Source organism: Dromiciops gliroides, chromosome 6, assembly GCF_019393635.1.
Source record: "Dromiciops gliroides isolate mDroGli1 chromosome 6, mDroGli1.pri, whole genome shotgun sequence".
NCBI lineage: Eukaryota > Metazoa > Chordata > Mammalia > Microbiotheria > Microbiotheriidae > Dromiciops > Dromiciops gliroides.
In genome coordinates this window covers 277702912-277728623 of record NC_057866.1, presented here as the reverse complement: position 1 = coordinate 277728623, position 25712 = coordinate 277702912, and the positions used below count along the sequence as shown (strand labels likewise).

At 50.6% G+C, this 25712-nt stretch overlaps 1 protein-coding gene across 4 annotated transcripts in view; it reads right to left on the bottom strand.

Moving 5' to 3' along the window:
• MTUS1 (microtubule associated scaffold protein 1) overlaps positions 1–25712 on the bottom strand; it is a 123188-nt gene that overhangs the window by 84382 nt on the left and 13094 nt on the right. Inside the window, exon 1 of one of the 4 annotated variants that reach the window (XM_043972617.1) lies at positions 18071–18343. The exons of 1 other annotated variant lie outside the window; for it this stretch is intronic. The gene's annotated coding sequence lies outside the window, so the exon portion shown is untranslated. Of the gene's footprint in view, positions 1–12377; positions 12541–13047; positions 13159–18070; positions 18344–25712 lie in introns of those variants that run through there. 2 more of the 4 variants (XM_043972618.1, XM_043972616.1) reach the window with 2 other exon arrangements.

The window sequence follows — 25712 nt, the reverse complement described above, 5'->3', positions numbered from 1 at the left end:
ACCCACAGCAAGGCAAGAGGGGATGTAAAGTAAGACCTTAACATGATCATGGTCCCCAACAAATATCTCCATGCAAACCAGGACCCTTGGTAGCATTCCTACAGAGGCCTGGAATGCTGCAGATTGGTCTACATCTGGGGGGGGGGGGCGGCAAAGAAACAAGGACACTCAGAGGTTGTCTCAGACCAATGAAAGGTAGATTACGGGAAGAGAAGGAGGAGATGAGGGGGAGGATGATAGAAGAGAGGCAGTGGTCAGAAGCAAAACAAACTTTTGTGGATGGGGGAAGGGGGGAGAGAGAGAGAGGGAGGGAGGGAGGGAGGGAGGGGGAGGGAAATACACAGTTAGTAATCATAACTGTGAATGTAAATGGGATGAACTCTCCCATAAAATGGAATAGCATAGCAAAATGAATAAGAAACCAGAATCCAACAATATGTTATAGTTTACAAGAGACATACTTGAAACAGAGAGACACACACAGTCAAAATAAGGGACTGGAGCAGAAACTATTATGCTTCAGCTGGGGTTAAAAAAAAAAGGCAGGGATAGCAATCATGATCTCAGACAACACAAAAGCAAAAATAGACCTACTGAAAAGAGATAAGGAAGGAAACTACATTTTGTTAAAAAGGTACTACAGATAATGAAGTAATATCAATACTAAATATTGTTGTTTAGTCATTCTTCAGCCATGACTCCCTTTTGGCTTTTCTTAGCAAAGATACTGGAATTGTTTACCATTTCTTTCTCCAGCTTATTTTACAGATGAAGAAATTGAAGTAAACAAGGTAAAGTGACTTGCCCAGAGTCACACAGCTAGTAAAGGTCTTGAGTCCAATTTTAAACTCAGGTCTTCCTGACTCCAGGCCTGAGATTCTATCCACTGTGCCACCTAGTCACCTAATACTAAACATAGACACACAAAATGGCATAGCATCTAAATTCTTAAGGGAAAAAAATGAGTTACAGGAGGAAATAGTAAAACTACATTAGTAGGGGACTTCAACTTTCCACTCTCAGAACTAGATAAATCTGACCATAAGTAAGAAAGAAGTTAGAAAGATGAATAGAATTTTAGAAAAGTTAGATATGATATAGACCTGTGAAGAAAACGGAATAGAAAGGAGTATACCTCATAAACAAATACAGAAAAGCAGAAATATTAAATACATCCTTTTAAGAGACCATAATGCAACAAAAATTACATTCGATAAAGAGGTGGATACCAATTACAAATTAATTGGAAACTAAAAAAATTATAGGGAATGAGTGGGTCAAAGAACAAATCCTGGAAACCATAAATAATTTCCTTAAAGTGAATGACAATAATGAGATAGCATACCAAAATTTGTGGGATGTAGCCAAATAAGTACTAGGGGAAATTTTATCTTTCTATTATACATCAATAAAGGAGAGAAAGAGCAAATCAATGAATTGGATATGCAATTCTAAAAACTAGAAGAACAACAAATTTAAAACCACCTATTAAATACCAAATTGGAAATCCTAAAAATCAAAAGAGAGATTAATAAAATTGAAAGTAAAAAAAGTTTTGAATAAATAAAACTGAAAGCAGGTTTTATGGGGGAAATAACAAAACAGATAAACCATTGGTTCATTTGATTTTTTTTTTAAAGACAAATTAATGTATCAATTTTTCTTCAGTGAGGCAATTGGGGTAAAGTGACTTGCCCAGGGTCACACAGCTAGTAAGTGTCAATAATATATCAAAAATTAAAAGGGTGAATTCACTATCAATGAAGAGGAAATTAAAGCAATTATTAAGAAATATTTTGCTCAATTATATGTTAACAAATCCAAAAATAATGGATGAATATTTGCAAAAATACAAACTGCAGAGATTAACAGGAATAAATACTTAAATACCCCTATTTTAGAAGAAGAAATCAAACAAGCCATTAATGAGCCCCCTAAGAAAACTTCCTAAGACCAGATGAATTCACAAGTAAATTCTAGCAAACACTTAAAGTACAATTAATTCCAAATCTATATAAATTATTTGGAAAAATAGGCAAAGAATGAGTCCTACCAAATTCCTTTTATGACACAAAAATGGTGCTGATATCTAAGTCAGGAAGAGCAAAAACAGAGAAAGAAAACTATAGACCAATTTCCCTAATGAATATTGATGCAAAAAAAAATTAAATAGAGGGCAGCTAGGTGGTGCAGTAAAGCATGGGTCCTGGATTCAGGAGGACCTGGTTAACCCTCACTTCCCTGCAAAACAAAACAAAACAAAACAAAAAAACTGGAAAGGATAGAAATAAGCAGAGCTTTCCTTGAAAAGATAAGTAATATCTATCCAAAACCAAGACCAAGCAAAAACTGGAATGGACAAAAACCAGAAGTATTCCCACTAAGATCAGGAGTGAAGCGAGGATGCCCATTATCACCACTATTACTCATTATTGCACTGAAAATGTTAGCTATAGCAGTAAGAGAAGAAAAAAGAAATGGAAGGAATTAGAACAGGCAACAAGGAAACAAAATTATCACTCTTCTCAGTTGATATGGTATACTTAGAGAATCCCAGAGAATCAACTAAAAAATAGTTGAAACAATTAACAACTTTGGCAAAGTTGCAAGATATAAAATAAACCAACACAAATCATCAGCATTTCTATATATTACCTAAAAAGCCCAGCAGCAAGATGTAGAAAAAGAAATTCCATTTAAAATATCTAGACAACATAAAATACTTGGGAGTCTACCTGCCAAGACAAACCCACAAACTATATGAACACAATTAAAAACACTTTTCACACAATATGGGTAGGTCAAGGCAATATAATAAAAATGACGATTCTTTCTAAATTAATTTACTTATTCAATGCCATACAAACCTACCAAAATTATTTTATAGAGCTAGAAAAAAATAACAACAAAATTCATCTGGAAAAATAAAATGTCAAGAATATCAAGGAAGGGGGCAGCTAGGTGGCACAGTGGATAAAGCACCAGCCCTGGATTCAGGAGGACCTGAGCTCAAATCTGGTCTCAGACACTTAGTAGCTGTGTGACCCTGGGCAAATCACTTAATCCTCATTGCCCTACATCCCCCCCCCAAAAAATCAAGGGAATGAATGGGGAAAAAATATAAAAGAAGGTGGTCTAGTCATACCAGATCTCAAGCTGTATTCCAAAGCAGTAATCATCAAAGCAATCTGGTACTGGCTAAAAAATAGAGCAATATATTAGTAAAGTAGACTGGGTACACAATACACGGTAGTAAATGACCAAAATAATCTAGTATTTGCTAAACCCTAAGATCCTAGCTTTGGGCATAAGAACTCACTATTTGACAAAAACTGCTGGGAAAACTAGAATGCAGTTTGGCAGAAACTAGGTACAGACCAACATCTTAGACCACATACCAAGATAAGGTCAAAATCCATATATAATTTAGACACAAAGGGCAATATCGTAAGCAAATTAGGGGAGAATGGGATGTTTTACCTGTCAGATTTATGGATAAGGGAAGAATTTATGACCAAACAAGAGATAGAGAGCATTATGGGATGTAAAACGGATAATTTTGATTATATAAAATTAAAAAGGGTTTGTACAATGATCCAAGACAATTCCGAAGAACTCATGATGGAAAATGTTCTCCACATTCAGAAAAAAGAACTGTGGATTCTGAATGCAGATTGAACCATACAGTTTCTACTTTTTGGCTCCTTTTTTTTTTCTTTTTGGAGGTTTTTTTCCCTTGTGTTCTGATTCTTCTTTTACAAGATGACTAATGCAGAAATAGGTTTGATGTGATTGTACATATATAACCTATATCAGATTGTTTTCTGTCTTTGGGAGGGGGGAGGAAAAGAAGAGTGGGAGAAAAATTTGGAACTAAAACTCCTATGAAAACAAATGTTGAAAACTATCTTTACATGTAACTGGAAAATAATAAAATACTTTTATGATAAAAAAGGGTTTGTACAAACAAAACCAATGGAGCCAAGATTTAAAAGAAAGCAGGAAACTGGGGGCAAATTTTACAGGTTTCTCTGACAAAGGCCTCATTTCCTAAATATGTAGAGAACTGAGTGAAATTTATAATATGAGTCATTTCCCAATTGATCAATGGTCAATGGATATGAACAGGCAGTTTTCAGAAAAAGAAATCAAAGCTATATATAGTCTTATGAAAAAATGCTCTAACTTAGAGTAATGAAGGCTAAAATAACTCTGAGGTGCCACCTCACACCTATCAGATTGACTAATATGGCAGAAAAGGAAAATGGTAAATGTTGGAGAAGATGTGGTAAAAATTGGAATACTAATGCACTGTTGGTAAAGTTGTGAACTAATCTAACCATTCTGGGGGAGGTTCCTAAGCTGACTGCCTGGGCCCAGAGCTGGGCTGTATCTCTCTAGCTTTCCTGGCCTCTGAGATGGCCCCAAAAGGCGATAAAACTATATATACCTGGGACAGCTAGGTGGCTCAGTGGATAGAGCACCGGCCCTGGAATCAGGAAGACCTGAGTTCAAATCCGAACTCAGACACTTGACACTCATTAGCTATTTGACCTCGGACAAGTCACTTAACCCCCATTGCCCCACAAAAAAAAAAAAAAGAGGACAGACAGAAGGGGGGCTGCTACAAGGACGCTAAGGAGACTGAGGCTGTGTAAAGAGAGGGGCTGACGGAGACAGAGAAAAGGCTAAGAGCAAGGAAGAAGAATGCCAGAAGGCTAGAGACGTGTGGAGGGAGATGAGAAAGGGATGCCAAGGCATTGGCAACAGAGGAGAATGCTAAGGAGCTTTTCAGGGGGGTCGACAAAGTGAAAGGGGCTTGGAGTTAGAAGTAAAAGTAAAGCGGGGGGGGGGGGGCAGCTAGGTGGCGCAGTGAATAAAGCACTGGCCTTGGATTCAGGAGGATCTGAGTTCAAATCCAGCCTCAGACACTTGACACTAGCTGTGTGACCCTGGGCAAGTCATTTAACCCTCATTGCCCTCCAGAAAAAAAAAAAAGTAAAGCGGGGAAGCTGGAGTGAAGGAGAAAAAGAGTGAAAGTTGGAGAAAGCTGGAGCGTACCCTAAGGCAAGAGGTGGCAAGGGCCCTTATTATATTAAAAGCAGACAGGTTGTATAATATACATTTCTTAACCTTTATCGTTTACATTGATTTTTATAAATACTGCTTTGATTATTTAATTAAGAGGCTTCTTAATCTTTTGCTTATCAATCTTGGGAACAGAGCAAGTGTGGAGAAATTTTTAAAAAGCCCTAACAGATTGGCTTAGGAAATTAATAGCAGTCAGATAGCCAGCCAATCAAAAGTCCTGAGATTACTGCCCCCCCCTCAAATTAGGGCCCTAGTCAGTTAAAAATATTCTTACATTTGAATGGAGACCCAGATAGGACTTACGACCCAATTATAATTTTTCTAAACTTGTAATTTTTCTTATAGTTATAATTTTTAATATAATCATAATTTTCTTATAAGTACAGTTCTATAATTTTTCAGACTAGATTATAGTTAATTTTTTTTACAGTACACAGTAGCAGAAATATTACATGAGAATCAACCGTGAATGACAACGATCTGAGACAATTCCAAAGGATCCAACTGTTTTATCAATGCTTATAGACTGACTGCCTGACAACCTCCATGGATGCTCAACAGATCCTTCCTCACTCCTACCGGAACAGAACCATCCCTAACAGTGTTACTTAGGGGTCTTCATTGGCGGGGGGGGGGGGGGACCGGGACCAGGCCAGGCTGTCCTGCCTAGGTCTGGCAGCCAGCTGCCAGCATCAGCAGGCTGACACACGCCCCAATATCTGGGCTACATCAATGTCCAGGGGCCATCTCGGAGGTCAGTGAAAGCTAGGGAGACACAGCCTAGCTCGGGGCCCAGGCAGTCAGCTTAGGAACCTCCCCCAACCTGCCCATACACCACCACACCACCCTGGTTTCACAACTCTACCTCAAGCCTGGTGCTCACACTCCTCTGAGTTACCACAAGCAGCCCTGGGGCAAACAGAACAGGTTGACCCAGCTGGGGAGTGCCACATGCCTTCTACCCCCCAAGAAACAAATCCAAATGAGTCGGCCTCCTTTCCAATTTCCTAAAACCTTAATTGCTTTCAGTCACCCATGTGACTCAGGAGAAAACAAAGCACTGGAGAGGGTTTAATGTGTTTTCAAATGGTTGTCAATGAGGATGAGCCATTTAGTCGGGACTTTTAATAATTCAGAAGACAAATGCAGACTTGAAATAACCACCTCTTCTTCTGATCCCTTGCTGCCGGGTCAGGGATTAACCATACAAAACCCTAGCTTTTGTGTCGAAGGTCCCCCTTTTAACCCCCTACGCACACTTCCAAACTAAAGAGCTGCAGGCCAGTGGGTCCTCACTGCTGGAACATGAGCTCCTCAAGGGTAGAGACCACTCTGTGACTTTCTTTGAATCTCTGGTGCTTCGTACAATGCCTGGCACATAGTAGGTGCTTAATAAATGCCAAGTGACTTGACTTGATTCTGAGGGGGCAGGTGGCCCTCCTGGGTCATCGAGATTCACTAGCTTCTCTTGGCAAAACTGGAAAAGTTGAATGCCTCAAATCCTGACGGCAAGACACCTCCAAGATAGCGACAACACAGGCCACTGGATGAGGCCAACGTCTCAAGCCCCCAGCCTACAACAAGTTCGGAGGATCTTAGATCTCAAGCCCACAGGGTCCTCGAAGGTCACCTAGGCCAATCGTCTCATCATAGAGAGGAAGTAGCCAAGTTCCAGAGCAGTCAAGGCCAGGATTCAAACTGAGACCCCATACCTTCCCTTAAAACCATGGCAACAAAATGAGATTTCTGATACAAACCAATAACGCCCCAATCACCCACACTAGGCTTCTGCGGGAAACAAAAGGTTTAACTTCAAGCCTCCATAGCATGACAAAAGGAAAACGGTGCTCAGTTCCAATAACAACAAAAACAATCATTAATAATTATAATAATAGATACATATGGGAGCAGGCAAACCTTACAGTGCTTTACACACCCCCATGTGACTCTCACAACATCACGACAACCCTAAGGGAAGACCTCAGGCTGGTTCAGTGAGGTGTCTAGGTGTGGTTCACACCCAGGTCACACCATTGGCTGGTTCAGAGAGGTGTACAGGTGTTGTTCACACCCGGATCACACCTCTGGCTGGTTCAGAGAGGTGTGTAGGTGTTGTTCACACCCAGATCACACCTCTGGCTGGTTCAGAGAGGTGTACAGGTGTTGTTCATACCCGGATCACACCTCTGGCTGGTTCAGAGAGGTGTGCATGTGTTGTTCACACCCGGATCACACCTCTGGCTGGTTCAGAGAGGTGTGTAGGTGTTGTTCACACCCAGGTCACACCTCTGGCTGGTTCAGAGAGGTGTACAGGTGTTGTTCACACCCGGATCACACCTCTGGCTGGTTCAGAAAGGTGTATAGGTGTTGTTCACACCCGGATCACGCCTCTGGCTGGTTCAGAGAGTTGTATAGGTGTTGTTCACACCCAGATCACACCTCTGGCTGGTTCAGAAAGGTGTATAGGTGTTGTTCACACCCAGATCACACCTCTGGCTGGTTCAGAAAGGTGTATAGGTGTTGTTCGCACCCGGATCACACCTCTGGCTGGTTCAGAGAGGTGTATAGGTATTGTTCACACCCGGATCACACCACTGGCAGGTTTGGTGAGGTGTCTAGGTGTTGTTCAGCCAGGAGTAGAAATACTCTAATAGGAATATACTACAGACCACAGGAGAGCAAGAAGACATAGATGAGGAGTTTAGGAAACAGACTCCACACTGTGCAATGACGCATGGCATAGGAGCACTGGGGCCTTCAACAACCTACACTCCTGCTGACAGACAGACGGCCTTCTGTGAGGTGAAATCATTTCCTCTACCTGCAAATATGTTTCCAGGGTCCTTGTCTGTCAAATGAGGGTGGGGGATTGGATTCCTGCTGGCGAGCCTTCCAGCCCCAGATCTCAAGTCTCCACCTTTCATCATCTCTCCTACACACACACATGTACACATGCACACACATGTACACATGCACACACATGTACACATGCACACACATGTACACATGCACACACACACATACACACACACCTGACCCAGTATGCCTGACACATGGCACACACTTAATAAATGCACAGTGACCTCCTGCCCCAACAAGAAAGTGGAAGGTGAGGGTGATCGGCCCCACGAGGGTCCCACCTGGCCATGGCCGGAGGTGACCCGGGGCTCTGACCCCCAGCATGGGTTGTGGAGAAAGAGAGTGTGGGGCATGAGGTGGGAAAGGCCAGGATCCAAATCCCACCTGGTCGTTTGGCTCGTCTGCATTTAGCGCGATGCCTGCTGACTGACCACTAACACTTTCTGGCTGTGTGACCCTGGGCAAATCACTTAACCTCTCTGGGGCACATCTACCAAATGAGGAGGATGCCAGTAGCCTCTCCCTCACACCTGGGCCTCAAAGGTTGGACACTTAGCAAAGTTGAAAACATTTAACAGGTGAGGAAAATGGAGGAGGGTGATGATGATTAAATAATGGGGCAATGACAACCCCTGCCCCACACTGACGGTTATCTAAGGAACAGCCTCACTGAGTCCTCAGAAGGCGTGGTGATGGTTCTGTGGATAGGGGGATATCCAGGTACATTTTGGGGGTCAAACAGGTCACAAAGACTACAGCGGGCCAAGGGGGCATAATCTGTCCCCAGGAAGGCTCTGTTCCTACTGGGACACCATTCCCACTCACTCTTCTTAGCACAATCACTGGTTCAACTATCCAGCTGGACTTGGGAAGGGACATCCCACTTTTCCTTTTCCAATCCCCTGCTCCAAGGAACCTCCCCCATTTGTTTTGTTTTCTTAAACTCAGAATATTTCACTCCACGTGGGCTCGACCTTTTACAAGACTGTTCCCGAGCGTGTCAAGGTGGTCCCACAAGGAGGATCTCTTTGGACCCCTGAGCAGTCCCTCGCTGGTCAGCCCCTGCCAACTCCACATCGGTGCCAGGCCTCTGCAGATTCTCTCAAGCAAACGCTGACAAAGGGCCTACTGCGTGCAGATTTCTGCATGGCAGAGGTGTGAGGACAGGGCGCAGAGCCCGAGCCACGGTGCCAGGTTGACGTTGCCAACGACAGGCCCGAGGGTGGCCGAGTCACAAAGCAGGCGGCTTCTCTGCCCCTCTCTCTGGGCCACCCCATCTGGGAGGACCTTGTATTATGGGGCTCTCTCACTCCCCACCAGATTCCATTCAGAGCACCAGCACTGGGCCGAGGGATGTGGACATCACCCAGGCAACAAGCAGCATTTACAAGCAGGCTCGTGTGTGGCTCACAAATCATCCCCATTTCATAGAAGGGAGAACCAAAGCTCAGGTAAAACAACTTCCTTGTAGCTGCCACTAGGTGGCGCCATAGTGCAGAGAGCTGGGCCTGGAGTCAGGAAGATCAGAGTTCAAATCCAGCCTCAGGCTCTTACTAGTTCTGTGACCCAGGGCCAGCTTTTTCTGCCTCAGTTTTCTCAACTGTAAAATGGGAGTGATATTAGCGCCTACCTGCCAGATTGTTGTGACATCAAATGAGAAAAGTAAGGCACTTAGCACAGTACTAGACACAGTGATAAATGCTTGTTCCCTCCCCACTGTGCATCCTTATGGTCCCACAGCCGGATTTGAACCCGAGTCTTTGTGATTCAGAGCCCAGTGGTATCTACTGTGCAGTGCCACCGAGAAGGTCAGCCAGACCAGCCGTTACCCCAAAGAGATGCCCATCTAACAGGGAGGGATCGGACACATCCCCAGAAGGGATTCATAAAGGGCAAGGAGTCGGAGGCAAAGACGGGGTGTAGGGAAAGGGCTGGAGGCCATCTGAGGAAGGGAGATCAGCAGGCCAGGGTCCCATGCTGAGCCCCTCGGCAATGTTGCTGAGGCCACTGAGAGGTTCAGTGACTTGCCCAGGGACACGCAGAAAGGGGGTATCAGAGGAGGTGCTTAGGGCAGGCCTTTATTGCTCCCAGGCTGACTCTCCACCCACTGTCTCTGGACTTAGTGCTTCTGGAATCAGGCTTACCACCAGTTCTTTGTCCTTGTCCCCATTTCTCCCCCAAACATAGCCGTCTCTGACATTTCTTTCTTTTTTTTTTTTTTTTTGCAGGTCAATGAGGGTCAAGTGACTTGCCCAGGGTCACACAGCTAGTATCAAGTGTCTGAAGCCAGATTTGAATTCAGGTCCTCCTGAATCCAAGGCTGGTGCTTTATCCACTGTGCTACCTAGCTGCCCAATACAAGATAGCATTACATTTGGGGGGGGGGGGGGCAATGAGGGTTAAGTGACTTGCCCAGGGTCACACAGCTAGTGTCAAGTGTCTGATGCTGGATTTGAACTCAGGTCCTCCTGAATCCAGGGCCGGTGCTTTATCCACTGTGCCACCTAGCTGTCCCCATCTCTGACATTTAAACGACTGCTGTTTAGAAAGGTAAGGGGCAGTCTGAGGAGGGCTTCTGAGCCTTCTTGGGCCCGATCCCAGGGGCAGGGGAAGCCTGTCTATGGAGGCCTTCTCAGAAGCACGTCAAGTGTCCGGCAAATGCTCAACAGAGCTCAGGGTGACTGAAAAGGAAGCCCACGTGGTCTCCCCATTCAAGGTCAGGGCTGCCTGAGCTCCACCCTGGACCCAGGCCCTTGATTGGAGGGAGGGGGGGTCCCCCAGGGTCACAGAGCTCCAGAGCAGAAGAGGCAGGATTTGAATCCAGGCCCTTTCCCACTGAGCAAAGGAATGTCTCTCTGTGAGGCCAGAGACACAGAAAGAGTGATGGTGAAGCCCCAAAGGGGGGGGGGGATGGGAGAGAGAGAGGGAAAATGGATGACACAGGCAGCAGGGACCCTGTGAAAACCTCTGGCTCAGGGAAAGCTGGAGTTGTTGCTAGTAGGAAGAGTAGGAGGAAGGAGGGGAGGGGGAGGGAGGGAAGGGGGAGGGGAGGGGGGAGACTGCTCAGGTAAAAGCCCCAGGGAAACCCTCAGGCAGACCCCTGAAGAGTACCCATCTACCAAGTTCTCACCCACCCACTGCAAACAGGCCATGGGGCAAGGACATCAGCTTTGTACGGAGCAGCTGGCCGAGCCTCTTGAAACAGAAGGGAGATCAGAGAAGGGGCAGTGAGGGACTGCACAGAGAACCGCATGAAAACTGCCTCTCGTTGCTGTGTGACCTTGGCCAAAGGCCTGCCCTCTCTGGGCTTCCTCAGCGTCCCCCAGTGTGAGATGAGTCATGAGGTCCTTCCCAGCTCAAAGGAATCTCACCAGTGGTGAAGTAGAACCCTTAGACCCCCGCCCAGTCTGACCCCCCCCCCCCGGGGGGGTTTTCGAAAATGGGCCTTCCTTCCCATGGTGCAAGCCCCCCCCCAAACTTAGACAGCCGGGCCACTGAGCCCCGCCCTGCCCCCCTCCAGCACCGCCCCCCCCACCATGCTCTTCCTAGAAGAAGCTTTGAAGCTTTGCTCAGGCCATGAAACACTTTGTTCCCTTGGAAGGAGAGGACAGGACAGACCCGTGGGCTATCTCCCCTGGTCCTGAGGAACTGACAGCAGGGCAGGGAGGAAGCCAGCCAGCTCCTCCCTTGCCTACCCCCAGCACCAGCCCCTGGTCTGGCAGGGGCCTCTGGCACCCAAGGGTCAGAGAGGCAGAGGTGGAAGGGATTCCAGATCTGCCCAAGGTCACCCAGGCATTTGACAGAATTTGAACCCAGGTCCTCCCTCTCTCCCTCTCTCTCTCTCCCCCCCCCTCTCCCTCTCTCCCTCTCCCTCCCTCTCTCCTCCGAGCCCAGGCATCTCCACAAGGCTCACTGTGCCTGGGGACCACCGGCAGCAGAAGCTCCCCCTCCCCAATACCAGCCTGGCTCCTGTAGGAGAACTTCAGCCTTCCTACAGTCCTGAAGGGGGCTGAGGGGACCCTTCTGTGAGCAAAGACGGCGCCCTCTCCTCCCGCTCTCTAGGCTTAGCTCAGGTCATGTGGTAGAGCCAAGCAGGGCTCAGGAGGAGGGAAGGGAAGGAAATAAACATTTATTAAGCACCTACAAGGGCCAGCCACTGTGCTAGGAGATTTACAAACAGTTATCACATGTGCTCCTCGGCGGGGATGGGAGGGAGGGAGAGAGGGGAGAAGAGCAAAGAGAAGACAAGGGGAAGAAAACGAAAACGGAGGAAAGAAGGGAGAGGAACATGACGCCGGAGGGAAGAGAGGGGGACAAGCAAGGGAGGAAAGGAAGGAGAAAGGAGGGAAGAAGAAGAGAAGGGGAGGAGGAGAGGAAGAGGAGGAGCCGCAGACGCCTCGCTCCTTCCTTAGCTCGCTCAGACTCACCCCTTTGGGGGCCTCCCGCAGGGGTCCAAGTTCAAGTCCAAGTGGGGCCGGCGAGGGGAGCGCCCCATGGGGGCACCCGTCCTCCCAGCGCAGAGGGGCTCTCGGGGCGGGGGGGCAGCCTCAGCGGATGACCGCCTCCGAGGCCAGCACTGGCCGGCTGCGCAGGCAGGCGGGCAGGGGGCCAGGAACACCCCGATCCCCGCCCCCCTCCCGCAGAAGCCGAAGTCTGGGCCGGCCCAGGGAGGGCGGGCAGGCGGTCGGCCGGTGGTCCGAAGGAGCAGCAGCCCAGCGCATAGAGCGACAGAGCGTCACTCCTGGGCCGGGGCGGTGGGGGGGGGGGGGCGGAGAAGGTGGGGGAGGAAGGCCGGAATGGGGGAGCAGCGCTGCCGCCTCGGGCACTGCCAAAGAATGCCCTTCCCTTCTCCCCTGCCTTCCCCTCCCCTCGGACCCCCCAGCCCTGTCAGCCCCCACCTGCCCCTGACCTTGCCGGGCTCCCCAACTCCTCTCCTGTCCTAGCCTGACCCCAAAAAGGAAGCCGGAGGCCGCGGGTCCCCCCAGCACTGCAGTCCCCTGCCGCACAGACACGCCGAGCACCCCCTCTCTTCAGTAGGGATCGCTTCCCCGGCCCGCCCCCCCCCCCCCCCACACACACACACACACTCACACTCACACTCAAACCCCTGCCCCGAGCCAATGGGCAGGTAGGGCTCCTTTCATCCTCCGCATGTCGGTCTTCTGCAGCCAACCAAAGCCTTCACGCCCGCGATCCAGCAGAGGAGTTCTGTTTGATCCTTGGAGGTCACAGACTAGTTGTCTAATTTTATCTGGTGCCATCAAGTTTGCCTCGCAGAGATTGGTTCTATTGGAGTCCTGGCTTTATGGTCTAACGGGGAAGGAGCATTAGAGCTGGTGCTCAGACTCACGCTCTCGGGATTCCTCATTGACCGCAGCTGAACTAGCTACAGCCTGCTGCCCTGAAGCCCCAGCTTCCTTCTCACTGACCCCCATCCACAACAGACCGGGCCTCCCTGATCACAGGCAGCAGGGGCAGGAAGGTACCAAGTCAAATGAGATCCCCTCTGTAAAGCCCTCAGCACAGTGCCCCGCATCTAGTAGGCGCTCAATAAATGCTTGCTCCCTCCCCCCTTCCCCAGTAGCCCAGACAAGGAGAGCTCGGTGGGTGGCCACCCAGGCACCAGAGTTCCTCTCCATTCCTCTCCAAGAATGAAAACAGACCCTCGAAGACACACACACACACACACACACACACACACACACACACACACACACACACACACACACACCACGGCAGCTTCTGACTTCTTCCTAATCCAACAAGCGTTCAGATCCAACACCAGCCCCAGGAAGCCGGGGGAAAACAAAGCTTCAAATCACCTACTCAGGTGAGTAAACAAAACAAGTTTTCCAGACTCCCAATCTCATGATCACTTCCTCCCGATTCAATCCACTCAGAGAATTTTAAACACACCCACAAAGAAGGAAGTGGAAGAAGGAAAAATTGCAAGAAACAAACACTGACCCACAAGCTAATTCCTTGAAAAATCACTAACGTTAAAAATAGATAAGTAATCTACTTTTAAAAAGGAAGCAGAAAAAAAATCTTTAAAGGAATCTTTTCTTAAAGAATGAAGATTTTGATCATCAGTTTCTTCAGCATCTATTCAGGATGTGGGGCTACACTGCCGCACCCACCCACTCCAGAGCTAGCTCGTTAAGAAACAAAGCTAACTAGTGAAATAGTAGCAGCTGCCCACCTAGGAAGCCGGATCAGGAAAACCCATAACATCAAAAAGGCAGCCTAGGTTGGTGTGGAAAGTTGCTTCGGTCTAGAAGCTGCCCTGAAAGGTCATTCATGAAGGTCCCTGAGAAAGGAAAGAGAAGGGGGCATAGAAACGCGCCTGGAAGACCCAGCGGGCCTTCCTTCATGGGCCAACTCCAATGCCCCTTCCACCTGTGCCTGGCACCTTCCACGAACCTCCCCTCTCCCAGGTGGATGGGACTGCCTGCCTGCTGTACCCTGGCATTTACTACTGGCTCAGCCTGGGGGGTTCATCTGCCCCCTCACACGAAGAGGTCCTGGGAAACCAAGCCTGGCAGCCGGCTGCAAATCCCTGTGCCCCCTGGCCCAAGCACTTACACATCCTGTCACCCAAGTAGAGAAAGGAAGAGCTGAAAGGGCCTTCAGAGGCCCACCCAAGGCTACTGGACCTCTGCTTGGAGATCTGGGGGAGGGGCGGCACCACCTCCCAAACAGCCCCTCACACTGGGACAAAGTGCTTCCTGGGAGGGAGCCTTCCTGTCACATCCCCAGGATTCTGCCCACCGGGACTAAGCAGGAAAAGCAGACTCCCTCCACCCCACTTCAGCCCTTCAAATACCTGAAGGCAGATACCATGGGACCCCCAGTCCTCCAAGCTAAGCATCCCCAACCTTTCAATCCAACACTCACAGGGCAAGGACTCAAGGCCCTGCTAGGGACACTCTCCAGTCCTCCTCAAACTGTGATGCCCAGGACTGGACACATTGACCAGGACAGAGCACAGAGGAACTTCTAACACACCATAGGATGGTGTCGGCTTTATTGGCTGCCTCACCATATCACTGGCTCCCATCGAGCACACATTGAGCTTGGAGTCCACCAAGACCCTCTGGTCCTCTTTGGAACAACTGCAATCTCAACTGAAGAGTCAGCCATTTAAATTCTACACCATCCTCTGCTCTTGAACCCCTTGCTCCCTTAGCCCATTGCTACTCTTCTCTCCAAACCTCAGTCCTGGATTACTCCCACCATCTGTCTCCTCCTACTCAGGAGCTACTGAATTCAGGCTCTCAACATGGACAACTCACCTTCTCTCGCCTCAGCTGGGCCCTCCCTGCAGCGAGGCAGTCCTTCTTTCACTGAATCTTCCCTCCTCTCCTCAAGCCTCCCACGGCTACCCCCTAGAACCCGCCTTTCCTCAATCTGACACAGAGATGGCTCTTTTCCTTGCCCATACCCACCCTTCTATAGCCTTCCACCTTCTCAAGCAGGCAGCACTCATGCTTACAGACACTCCCACGAGCCCTCTCTCTGGGTCTCTGCAGCTGTCTCTTCCCTCCCCCCACCTCTCCACATCCTTGGTTCCTTCCCTTCTGTTTTCAAACAAGCCCAAAGCTCTCCCATCCTCATTAGAAAGACCCCAGGATCCCCTCAGGCCTTCCTCCTCTCTTTCCCCTTTCTCCCTGGACTCAGTGAAAAAAGGTTGAGCAAGCCCTAACTTTCACTTTCTTCCCCCCTCCTCAAGGCCGGCAATCTGGCTTCTGGCCCTCGAGTCAACCCCTCCCAAGGCCCCAGTGATTTCTCAACCACAGAATCTGAAGGTCCTTCCCTACCTCTCTGCTGCTTGGGGCGCTGCTGCCCACTCCTGGAACCCATCTCGGCCCTGCTCCCTCCCGGCTCTGCTCATTCCCGGCTCTGCTCCCACTGGTCTGAGCTCTCCTTCTCCTCTGCTGACTCATCTATCAAACCTTACCTATAGTTGCAGGTGTTCCCTAAGGCTCAGACCTAGGCCCTGGCCTCCCCTCTAGATAACATCTTCAGCTCCCAGGGCTTTCACCCCCATCTCTAGGCAGATGACTCCCAGATCTCTATCTCCTGCCCCAACTTCCTGCCTGAGCTTCATCCCCTCTCACCAGTGATCTACTGGTCACTCCAAACCGGACATACGTCCCAGAACCCTCTCGAAGGCAGCAGAACTCGTTCTCTTTCCCTAAAGCCAGCCCTTCTGCTGAAGGGGCCTGGCACCAGTGTCGGACACCAGCCATTCTTCCTAGCACTCAGCCTCACCTCCCCACTCTCCCCATGGCCAATCCGTGGTCACTCCTCGCTGCCTCTCCCTCCACAGCTCTGCCCAGGACGGCTGTTGGGGGCCTTCTGCTCAGTCTTCCACGTGGCTGGCTGCCAAGATTTTCCTTAGCACAGGTGGGACCATGTCACCACCCTCCCTCTTCAATAAAGTGCAAAGGTTTTCAATGGTCCCTAGGAACAAATATGAACTTCTCTGCCTGGCACTTAAAATCCTTCATGACCAGGCCCTTCCCTGCCTTTCTGGTCTTCTTGGGCCTTGTTCCTTCCACCTTCTCTAGGGTCCAGCCAAGCTGGTCTTCTGGCTGACCCCCTCACACACAAGACACTCCTTCTCTCATCTCTGGGACTTTGCACAGGCTGTGCCCCGTGCCTGACGTGCCCTCTCTCTTTACTTCAAGCATCATCATCTCCTGCATGAGACCTTCCCAGGTGCCAGAAACAGGGAATTACAACATCTGAGAGTGGAAAGGGGGCCTGCAGGATCCCTACTCTGGCAGACCAGACAAGGGGGTGTCCAGCCTGTGTGTGAAGCCCTCCAAGGGGAGGTGCCCACACCCTCCACTCCCAGACAGCCTGACTCAAGCCTAAATCTGCCTCTTTGCCACTCCCCCTGTTGCTCCTGGCTCTTTCCCAGGACCCCCAGAACAAAGTCGATCCTTGTTCCCCAGCCCCTCAGACACAGGCAGACAGTCTCCCTCACCGCCCCCTGGCACCTCTGCTACCAGAGGCCCCCCTGCCCTGTACATACCTAATGTGGACTTATTTCCCCTGCTAAGGTCCCTGAGGGCAGGAATCGGGCTTGTATCTCTACCCCCCAGTCCCCCACTTAGGACAAACACCTGCTACATTTTAGCCAAGAAGGTCTCCTCACTGTTCCCTGAACCCGAGGCTTGTCCTGTTCTCCCTTCCTAGTGCAGCTGGAGCCACCTCCTACAGGAAGCCTTTCTGGATTTCAGGCCTCAAGCCATCTGGCAAGTACTGATCTGTGCAAATGTTACCTCCCTCCCCGCAACAACCACCTTTAGCATAGAGGCTCAGGAGGCCAGATTTACCCTGGTGTCCTGGGTGCCAGGCACGCAGCAGGCACAGACTAAGCCCTCGCTGCCTACCCGCACCATTGGTGAAGCCTGGGAGAGGTTGGTCCTGAGGCATCCTGAAGCATGGTCACATGGGGCAAGAGTGTGGCAGCTGGGCCCGAGAGGAGCAGAGGCTGGGGGCAGAGATGCCACTCAGGGAAGAGGGAGCCTAGGCCGGACCAGGGAAGGGTGGGGACAGAGGAGGGAATGCTGTCTCTGGGAGGAGCGTCCAGAGGCTTGGCAATGAACTCCATTAAGGGAGTGGAGAGAAGGGAAGAGTGGCTTTTCTTGGGAGGAGAGCCGGCTTTGAAGAGACTTTAGGCTTAGAGCTGGGAGGGGCCTTAGAGCTGCCCCTCCCGGCCCCTTCAGAGTGGAGGAGATGTAGTCTGGCCACTTGGAAGCCTTTAAGCCAGCGCTCGATCCCAAGACCAGAGCTGCCTGGATGAACTCAGCCATCACCATGTTTCTGTCCCTTACAGGGATGTGTGCTTGGTGCCAAGGACATCAAGGCATGCCCATGGGCTCAAAGGCACAAGGGACCTCAGAGCGGCAGCTGCTGCGACCAGGGGATGGTGAGCCATCTCCTACCTGGTCAGCGACAGCCTGGGCAGAACTGCAGAGCTGGGCCTTGTGGGTCTGCTCCCCCACTGCCCACCCGCCCCGACCAGTGGGGTGCCTCACCCACAGAAAATCCTTCCTCAGCTGGCACACGGGCACCTGGGGCGCTCAGCCCTATGCTGGCCACTCACTGTGGGGCTGACGACCCGTCTCCTCTGAGCTCAGACTTCAGGTGTTCGAGGAGGGGGCTCAACCGGTGGTCTGCTGCTTGCTCCAAGGAGGCCCCCCAAGACACACCAGCCGAACCAGGGCCGAGGCCGCTGCCTCTTCTTCACCAGCTTGAGCCGGCCCAGAGCCGGGTCTCTGCCGTCCCGCGGCCCAGACTGGGGCTCTTGGGGCACCTCCTTCAGCTCCTCCCAGAAGGCTCCGGCCAACAGAGACTTTGCTCAAAGGGCCCGTTTGTCCGGTGCCTTCAAACAAAGCTCTTCTGTGACATCAGGCAGCTTGCAAAAACAAGACGTGCCTTTCCCTTTCTGCTCCAGGGCCTCCAGAGGCTTCCTGCACCTTAGAAACTTCCCAGCACGCTCGGTGCAAGCCAAAAGACCCGCCTGAGCCGGCAAAGCTTTCAAGATGATCAGCTCCTAATTGTCCTCCTCCCTGATTGGCAGAGCCCAGCCAAGGTCCCAGCACAGTAGCTCATCCACCCCCTCCTCTCCCCCTCAGCGTTCACGTGCATGCTTGCACACACACTGGAGCACACACACATAACACACACACACACACACACACACACACACACACACACACACACACATACACACACACACACTCTCGCCAGCACTGCTATTTTTAGGCCTCTGGCCTCCCATAGGCGGAGCTCTGCTGGACCCTATGCCCCCCCCTCCCTTCCCTTGGTCACCCTGGCACAAGGCAGGACCGCCTAGCAGATGAGGGACTGGAAAACCGGACCCAGACCCCTAAGAAAGGGGCCAAGAGACTCCAGAGGGGCGGTAGCCAGACCACCCAGGCTCTAGGTGTGGACAGGCCCTGCAGAGAGAATAGAAGCAGCCCCAGGCCTCCCCTCAGGGCCACAGGTCAGCAGCAGGGTAGGAGGCAAGAGCTGCCAGCTGGCGTCCACAGAGCACCTCCTGGATACAGTCAGGGAGACGCTCAGTTAGGCAGAGAAGAGACACAAGTGTGCAAAGGCAGCCAAGGAGTCCAGAGAAGGGAGGGGTCACCTCGGGCAGGAGCCCTCAACCAGAGGGGCTGCAGGAGGCAGGCAGGATCTCACCTGCCTCACGCCATCCATTGAACAGCCTCTCACAGCTGGCCCCCACAGGCTTCCAGGTCCCTCCCTGCTTCCTCAGCAGCGATGAGCATGGAGCACTGGCATTTATAGGGCATCAAAGGCTGCAAAGAGCGTTAGAGAGGCAAGCTGGAGACCGCCCTGTGAAAGAGGAAGCCGTGACTCTCCCCACTTTACAGATGAGGAGACTGAAGGTCACAGCGGAGAGGGACAGGATTGAAGGCCGTGGGTTTCCCCACCACCCACCACTGACACTGCTACCCAGCAGATAACATCTTGCCACACTGTCACATGACATCTGTCAGGGTCCATGTGCATGGAGCACTGGGCTTAGAGTTGGCAAGACCTGAGTTCAAATCCTGCCTGAGATACTTCACAAGCTGTGTGACTCTGGGCAAGTCACTTAACCACTGTCTGCCTCAATTTCCTCAATTGTAACATGGGTATAATAATAGTGCCTACCTCCCCAGGTTGGTGTAAGAATCAAATGAGATGTTTGTGATTTTATTTTTGTTTGCTCCGTCACATCTGACGGTTTGGGGATTTCTTGCCAGAGATGCCAGAGTGCTTTGCCATTTCCTTCTCCAACTCATTTTACAGATGAGAAAACTGAGGCAGACCGTGGTTAAGTGACTTGTCCAGGGTCACACGGCTAGGAAGTGTCTGAAGCCAGGTTTGAACTCAGGAAAATAAGTCTTCCTGACTGTAGGTCTGGTGCTCTATCCGCTGTATCCAGCTGCCCTCAGAAAGGCTAGGAACTTGGAAAGGAACACCAGGACAGAAGAACTGGTGCTGACTTCAAAACCCAACACGTTTCCCACTGCACTGAACCACCTCCATGAGGGATTTGCTAATCCTGGGTCCTCTGATGCATGTTCTATAATCACATGTCTTACCCTCTCTTCTCACTCAAGGCTACACTGAGATCTCCCTGAGGACAGGGGCCAAGGTTCTCTTCTGTCTGTCTGTCTGTCTGTCTGTCTGTCTGCTCTCCCTCCCCCCGCCTCCTCTCCCTCCTTCTCTCCTCTCCTCTCCTCTCTCCCTCATTACAGACAAGCCACATGAGATGCTGAAGCTAGGACCCCACCGTGGGCTAGAGGGAGCAGACAAGGACCTGATCGGGTTGTGTGAGGGAGGAGAGTCGAGGGGTCAGAGTGCTGTCAAATGGAGACCCTGACCCCTGGTTCTAGAGAGCAGAATTGACATTGCATCACTCACTGAGGAGCTGGGAAGAAAGGCACCAGATATAAGTGGTTTATACTAGGTTGTGTTGGCTGATGGCAAAGGCCCTCTGGGAAGGCTTGGTCTTTTGTAAAAGAAGCACTTATCAACCCCAAGGATCTTTAATTAGTAGTGAGGCCGGGATGATTTTTTAAAACCCTGGAATCCCAGAATGTTAATGATGGAAGAGAGCATCTAGTCCAAGGGCCTCGTTTGATAGATGAGGAAACTGGAGCCTCTTCTCATTCCTCCAGCCATTAGGGCTCCTTCCCCCAAGCCCCGCCTTCCAATCGTCATCCCCAATGACTCTCTGACTGTCTCGTGCTGGCTTTGGCTGAGTCAGGCGTCAATTCAGGACCATAGAATGGGAGAATTGGAGCCATTTGACCCAAACCATACCCAACAAAGGGTGGTCCAACCTCTTCTTGAAGACCTCCGCTCCCCAGCTCAGCCAGAACGCTTCAAATGGCACAGGATTCTACCCCACTGGAGGCCGAGCAGACCCGACTCTCACCCACCTCCTCTTGGAAGCCACAGCCCTCCACAAAAACCAAGTCCACCCTCACCTTGGAGGTGCTGAACACGCCACTGAGCGCATGGAGCTGCTTCTCTATGCCGGCCCCTCCCCACCCACACCGACCTTTTCCAGAGTGTTGTCTAAGCAGACTCCCCCTCTCCACTTGGGAAGGTGATTACTGAAGCCAAGTGGAAGCCCTCACATTCAGCATTATTCATCTTATCCAAGTCAGCCCAGTGCCCCGCTGGAGACCCCAAACCACAAACAACTACCTATGTCTGGCTCTCCACCCATCCTTGTCCTGTCTCCTTATCTCCATCTCGGGATGGACCCCAACACTAGCACAAGGAGTGCTACAAACGATTGGTTAAGATCTAGGTAACCACTGACATTTTGACCTGGGCCCCCTGAGCCTCAATATCCTCACCAGCTGGTGGAAGATGAGTACCTGCTCATGAGGCTTGTGGGGAGCAACCCAAGTGAGATCAGGCATGAGAGGCATTCTGTAACCCTGAAACCAGCCTGTGTGTGTGTGTGTGTGTGTGTGTGTGTGTGTGTGTGTGTCTGTCTGTCTGTCTGTGTATTATAGATCAGATGTTCCCTTGCCTAGGGGCCTCATGCCCGCCCCGCCCCTTCCTGATCCACAGATTCACCAAGGGCCTGTCCTGAACTCGGCCCCCCGGGGGGTACCCCAGGGCTTTGGGACTGAGCCATTTAGCAGGAATTTTCTGACACCTGAAGATGCCAGCAGTCTGTGCCTGCCTCTCCAGGCCCCAGGCCAGCAAAGGCCGGCAGCACCTATCATCTGCCTTCCTCCCCCTGAGAGACTTCCCACCTCACTGAGCACACGTCAGCAAAGGGGCGTCTCATCCTGCCAATGGTGCCAGATCTGTCTCCCAGGCCTCCACCTATGTCGTCAGAGTGCTCTTCTCTCTGGTCTTCCCACAGCCACCCCGCATGCCTGGAATGAACTCCCTCCCCCACCCCACCTTCAAGGGTCCCCCTCTTCCTGCTGCTCCAACCCCTTCTTCTGCATGAAGTCTTTCCTCCTCCCCCAACTGTGAGAGCCCTCTATCCTAAAGTACTTGGTGGTTAACTGTCCATATAGTTGTATGTGCTCACTTAATGTATACGCTGCAGGTACCTCTATACATCCTTGTGGTCACCCCCAACACTGGAATATGAGCTCCCTGTGGGTAGGGGCTGCTTCATTCTTTGTACTTGTATCCTTAGCACCAGGCCCAGTGCACAACACATAATAGGTGCTTAAGAAGTTGTTGGCTGATTGATGCCAGCCCACTCCCACATCCCACCTCTCCACTGTCCCCAGGATGCCCTGCAATGGGGATTCTTCAGAAAACATAGTTCCACACAGTCAGTAGTCAGACAGGGGTCCAGAGAAAATGTTGGGGTTATACAGAGCAGCTGAGGCAGCAGGGAACAGTCTGGGACATTGGGGAGTGCCTGGCAAGTCCCCCCAAGTGTCCTAAGGCCCCCTAGCTAACTCCTTCCTCGCCTTCCAGCCCTGGCCCAAGAAGCAGAGGTCTGTGCATGCCTCTGCTAGGCAGAGCTGAAGAGCTCACCCCTGTATTTTCTGGGGTGACTTGAGGATAACTTCATACTCTAAAGAATTCATTCAACCCACCCACTTGCAAAGCACCTACTAAGTACAAAGCCCACGCTTGTGACAGAGGCACTCTCCCAGAGATTCTAAGCTCTAGGATTCCAGGATCTGGTTTTGCCTGGAGGAGCTTGGAGAAAATTGGTTAGCTATACACCCAGCCTCTTGATACAGCTCAGAACCTTTTATCACTCCTCAGTCTCCCTGGACACTCAATTTTGTCAACAGATCTAAAAGTAATTAGAGGAAAGAAAGAGAATTTCACAGACTTCAGTTCTACAGGGACCGTCAGTCTAGGAATGATGGGAAATTCTCTAGAATGAGATTCAAAGGATGCAAGGAAACATTCAAATGAGGAGGAAAATGGAGAGTTCTCTGAAGACACCCATGGGGATGTACAAGAAACTCGTCAGTGAATGCTGACTGTTTAGAGGCATCCAGGGGAAGGAGAGTGCAGGAGATGCAGGGATGGGCACAAGCCTGTGATGGATCAATAAGAACAGGGCTGGGGACCCTAAAGCAAGGAGAGCTCTGGAAAACAAGAAGGGAGCAGGGGAACGGGAAGGAGAGAAGGGGGAGGTGGCAGAAGGGAGGGAGTGCCTTTTTATAAGCTTCATTGGGTCCTTTTCTCTCCTCACTCTCCATTCTCTCTGTGTGACAGCAGCAAACAGAGCTTTAACTCCCATCCCTGTGCAGGTGATCCCCTGACCCATCCATCCTAGCTAGCTTGCTTTAATGATCCCCCATCTCCTGTCCTCTGTCACACATTTCAAACTCAGCATGTCTGCAACAGAACTCATCATCTCCGCTCCCACCCACCCTCACCACAACCCTCCCCTCTAAAATAATGAGATAATATTTATAAAGTACTCAGTACGTGTTGTTCAGTTGTGTCCAGCTCTTCATGACCCCATGGAGCATAGTGTCCATGAGGTTTTCTTGGCAAGGATACTGGAGTAGTTTGCCATTCCCTTCTCCAGTGGATTAAGGCAAAGAGACATTAAATGACGTGCCCAGGATCACGTATCTAGTAAGCATCTGGGGCTGGATTTGAACTCAGGTCCTCCTGACTCCAGACCCAATGCTCTATCTAGCTGCCACACTTGGTACATCGTAGGTGTTTAATAAATGCTGCTTTTTTCCCCTCTTCCATTCACATAAGTCTTCCACCTCCCTGTCCCCCTGAGTTCTGCCCATTCCCCTCTGTAACAATCCTCACATACATTCTAGTCTCTCCTCTGACTCCACCATCACCCAGGGGCAGGCCTTCAGCACCCCCGGCCTGGACTGCTGAAGCAGCCTTTCAGTTGGTCTCCCTGCCTCCAGCCTCTCTCCCTCAGCCTCTTGCTCACACAATCTTTCTGAGCCTGTTGGTGCCACTCCCTGACTCAAACTGCTTTGGATATTTCCTCTTGCCTCCAGGATGGAATTCAACGCCCCCCACACACACACCTGGTTGGTCATTAAAGCCCCTCAGAGTCTGGTCCCAACCCTCCTTCCCATTTTAAGAATTCTGAACCTAACGAAGCATTTCCCTGTTCCCCCTAGAACAGAAGCCGTGGGCCTGCTTTTCAAGCACAGCATACGCCACTATGTCCCTCTCCAGGCTGCCCTACGGCCAGACTCCCTTCCCAGTGTCCTGGGCAGGCTGCAAGATCCAGCTCCACCAGTCACGTAGGCCACATCTCCCATCTCCAGGTCTTTGCATTGGCGTCCCGTGCCTAAAATGCTCCCCCTTCTGTGCTCCACCCCTTGGGATCTCTCCTTTCCTTCAAGCATTGCCTTCTACATGAGGCCTTCTCTGCCCCTTCCCCAGTGCCCTTTGTTAAAATTAGCAGAATTCTTTTGGATATGTAAGGATGGGGAGGCGGGCTGGGAGGGGTCGGCTGAATCCGTCACCCTGCTGTCACTGAAGTAAATCATGAAGATGCCACAGCAGAATACCCTCATCGAGGGAGAACAAAGGAGCGATCCCGCTGTGAGCAGGTCCTCGTCACACCCAGTGGGTGCTCTATAAGATCCTAAGCAGCATCAGAGTATGCAGCCACTTAGAAGACATAACCCTGTCTGCCAAGCCCCTGAGAGAAGATCACTCAGAAGGGGGCGGGGGGCCTCCTGAGGATGGCCTTGTGAACCTCAGAAGGTCAGAGCATTTGGACTTCTCTTTGCCATCCTCCTGGTGTCCCAGAGGTGTCCGTGACTGTCAGCAGTGTTAGCATCAGGAACCCGGACCAAATAGACACACTGAGGAAAAACGGCCTCAGCACCCTACAAGGATCCCACCAGGAAGCTACCCCATCCCCAAGAGGAACGTCACAAGGGCTCTACACAGTGAAGAGAGGACTTCCAGCAACTGAGAGCTATGAGTTACCCCTTTAGCCATTTGTGCTAAGTCTGAGGTCACCCCCACTGGACACAGACTTTATGGGGAATTCTTTGTACCAACTATTCTTACTGGACCACCTTTTTAAATGCCCCCTTTAAAAAGCTCATTAGCGGGGCAGCTAGGTGGCACAGTGGATAAAGCACCAGCCCTGGATTCAGGAAGACCTGAGTTCAAATCCAGCCTCAGACACTTGACACTTACTAGCTGTGTGACCCTGGGCAAGTCACTTAACCCTCATTGCCCCACCAAAAAAAAAAAAAAAAAAAGCTCATTAGGTGTGTCTGGCTAGTTGATATCAATGGATAATCACTGGAAGCACCACTGGTGGGGGCTCATGTGAGCGTGTATGGAACAATGACAGATGAGGCAGCCTAGAGAGAAATCATCCCACTAGCTATTCTGAAAGTCATAGGAGCATGAAGGGAGAGCTGCCACCCTGGTATCATCTCAGGAAGACCCCAGCTACATGCTGGAAGGGTCCCCACCCCTGGTACCTTACCCAGAGAGAATGTATATGACTACACAAAAATGTTGTGGGTTCTCCTCAAAACTGGAGTGAGGGGGACACTTAAGTAACCTGGGCAGCCAGTAGAGTAGATCATGCAGAGAGCTTGTGCCCATACCACCTTCTACCCTAGAACTTGGGATCTGAGCTGTGTCATTTCTTCACGTTGGTCTCATCTGGAGAGACCCAGAAGAAGGTAAGCAGAGAGGAAAAGCCAATTCCCTTCTTAAGTGAATGAATGGAGAGCATTTATCTAGTGCTTACTGTGTACAAAGCA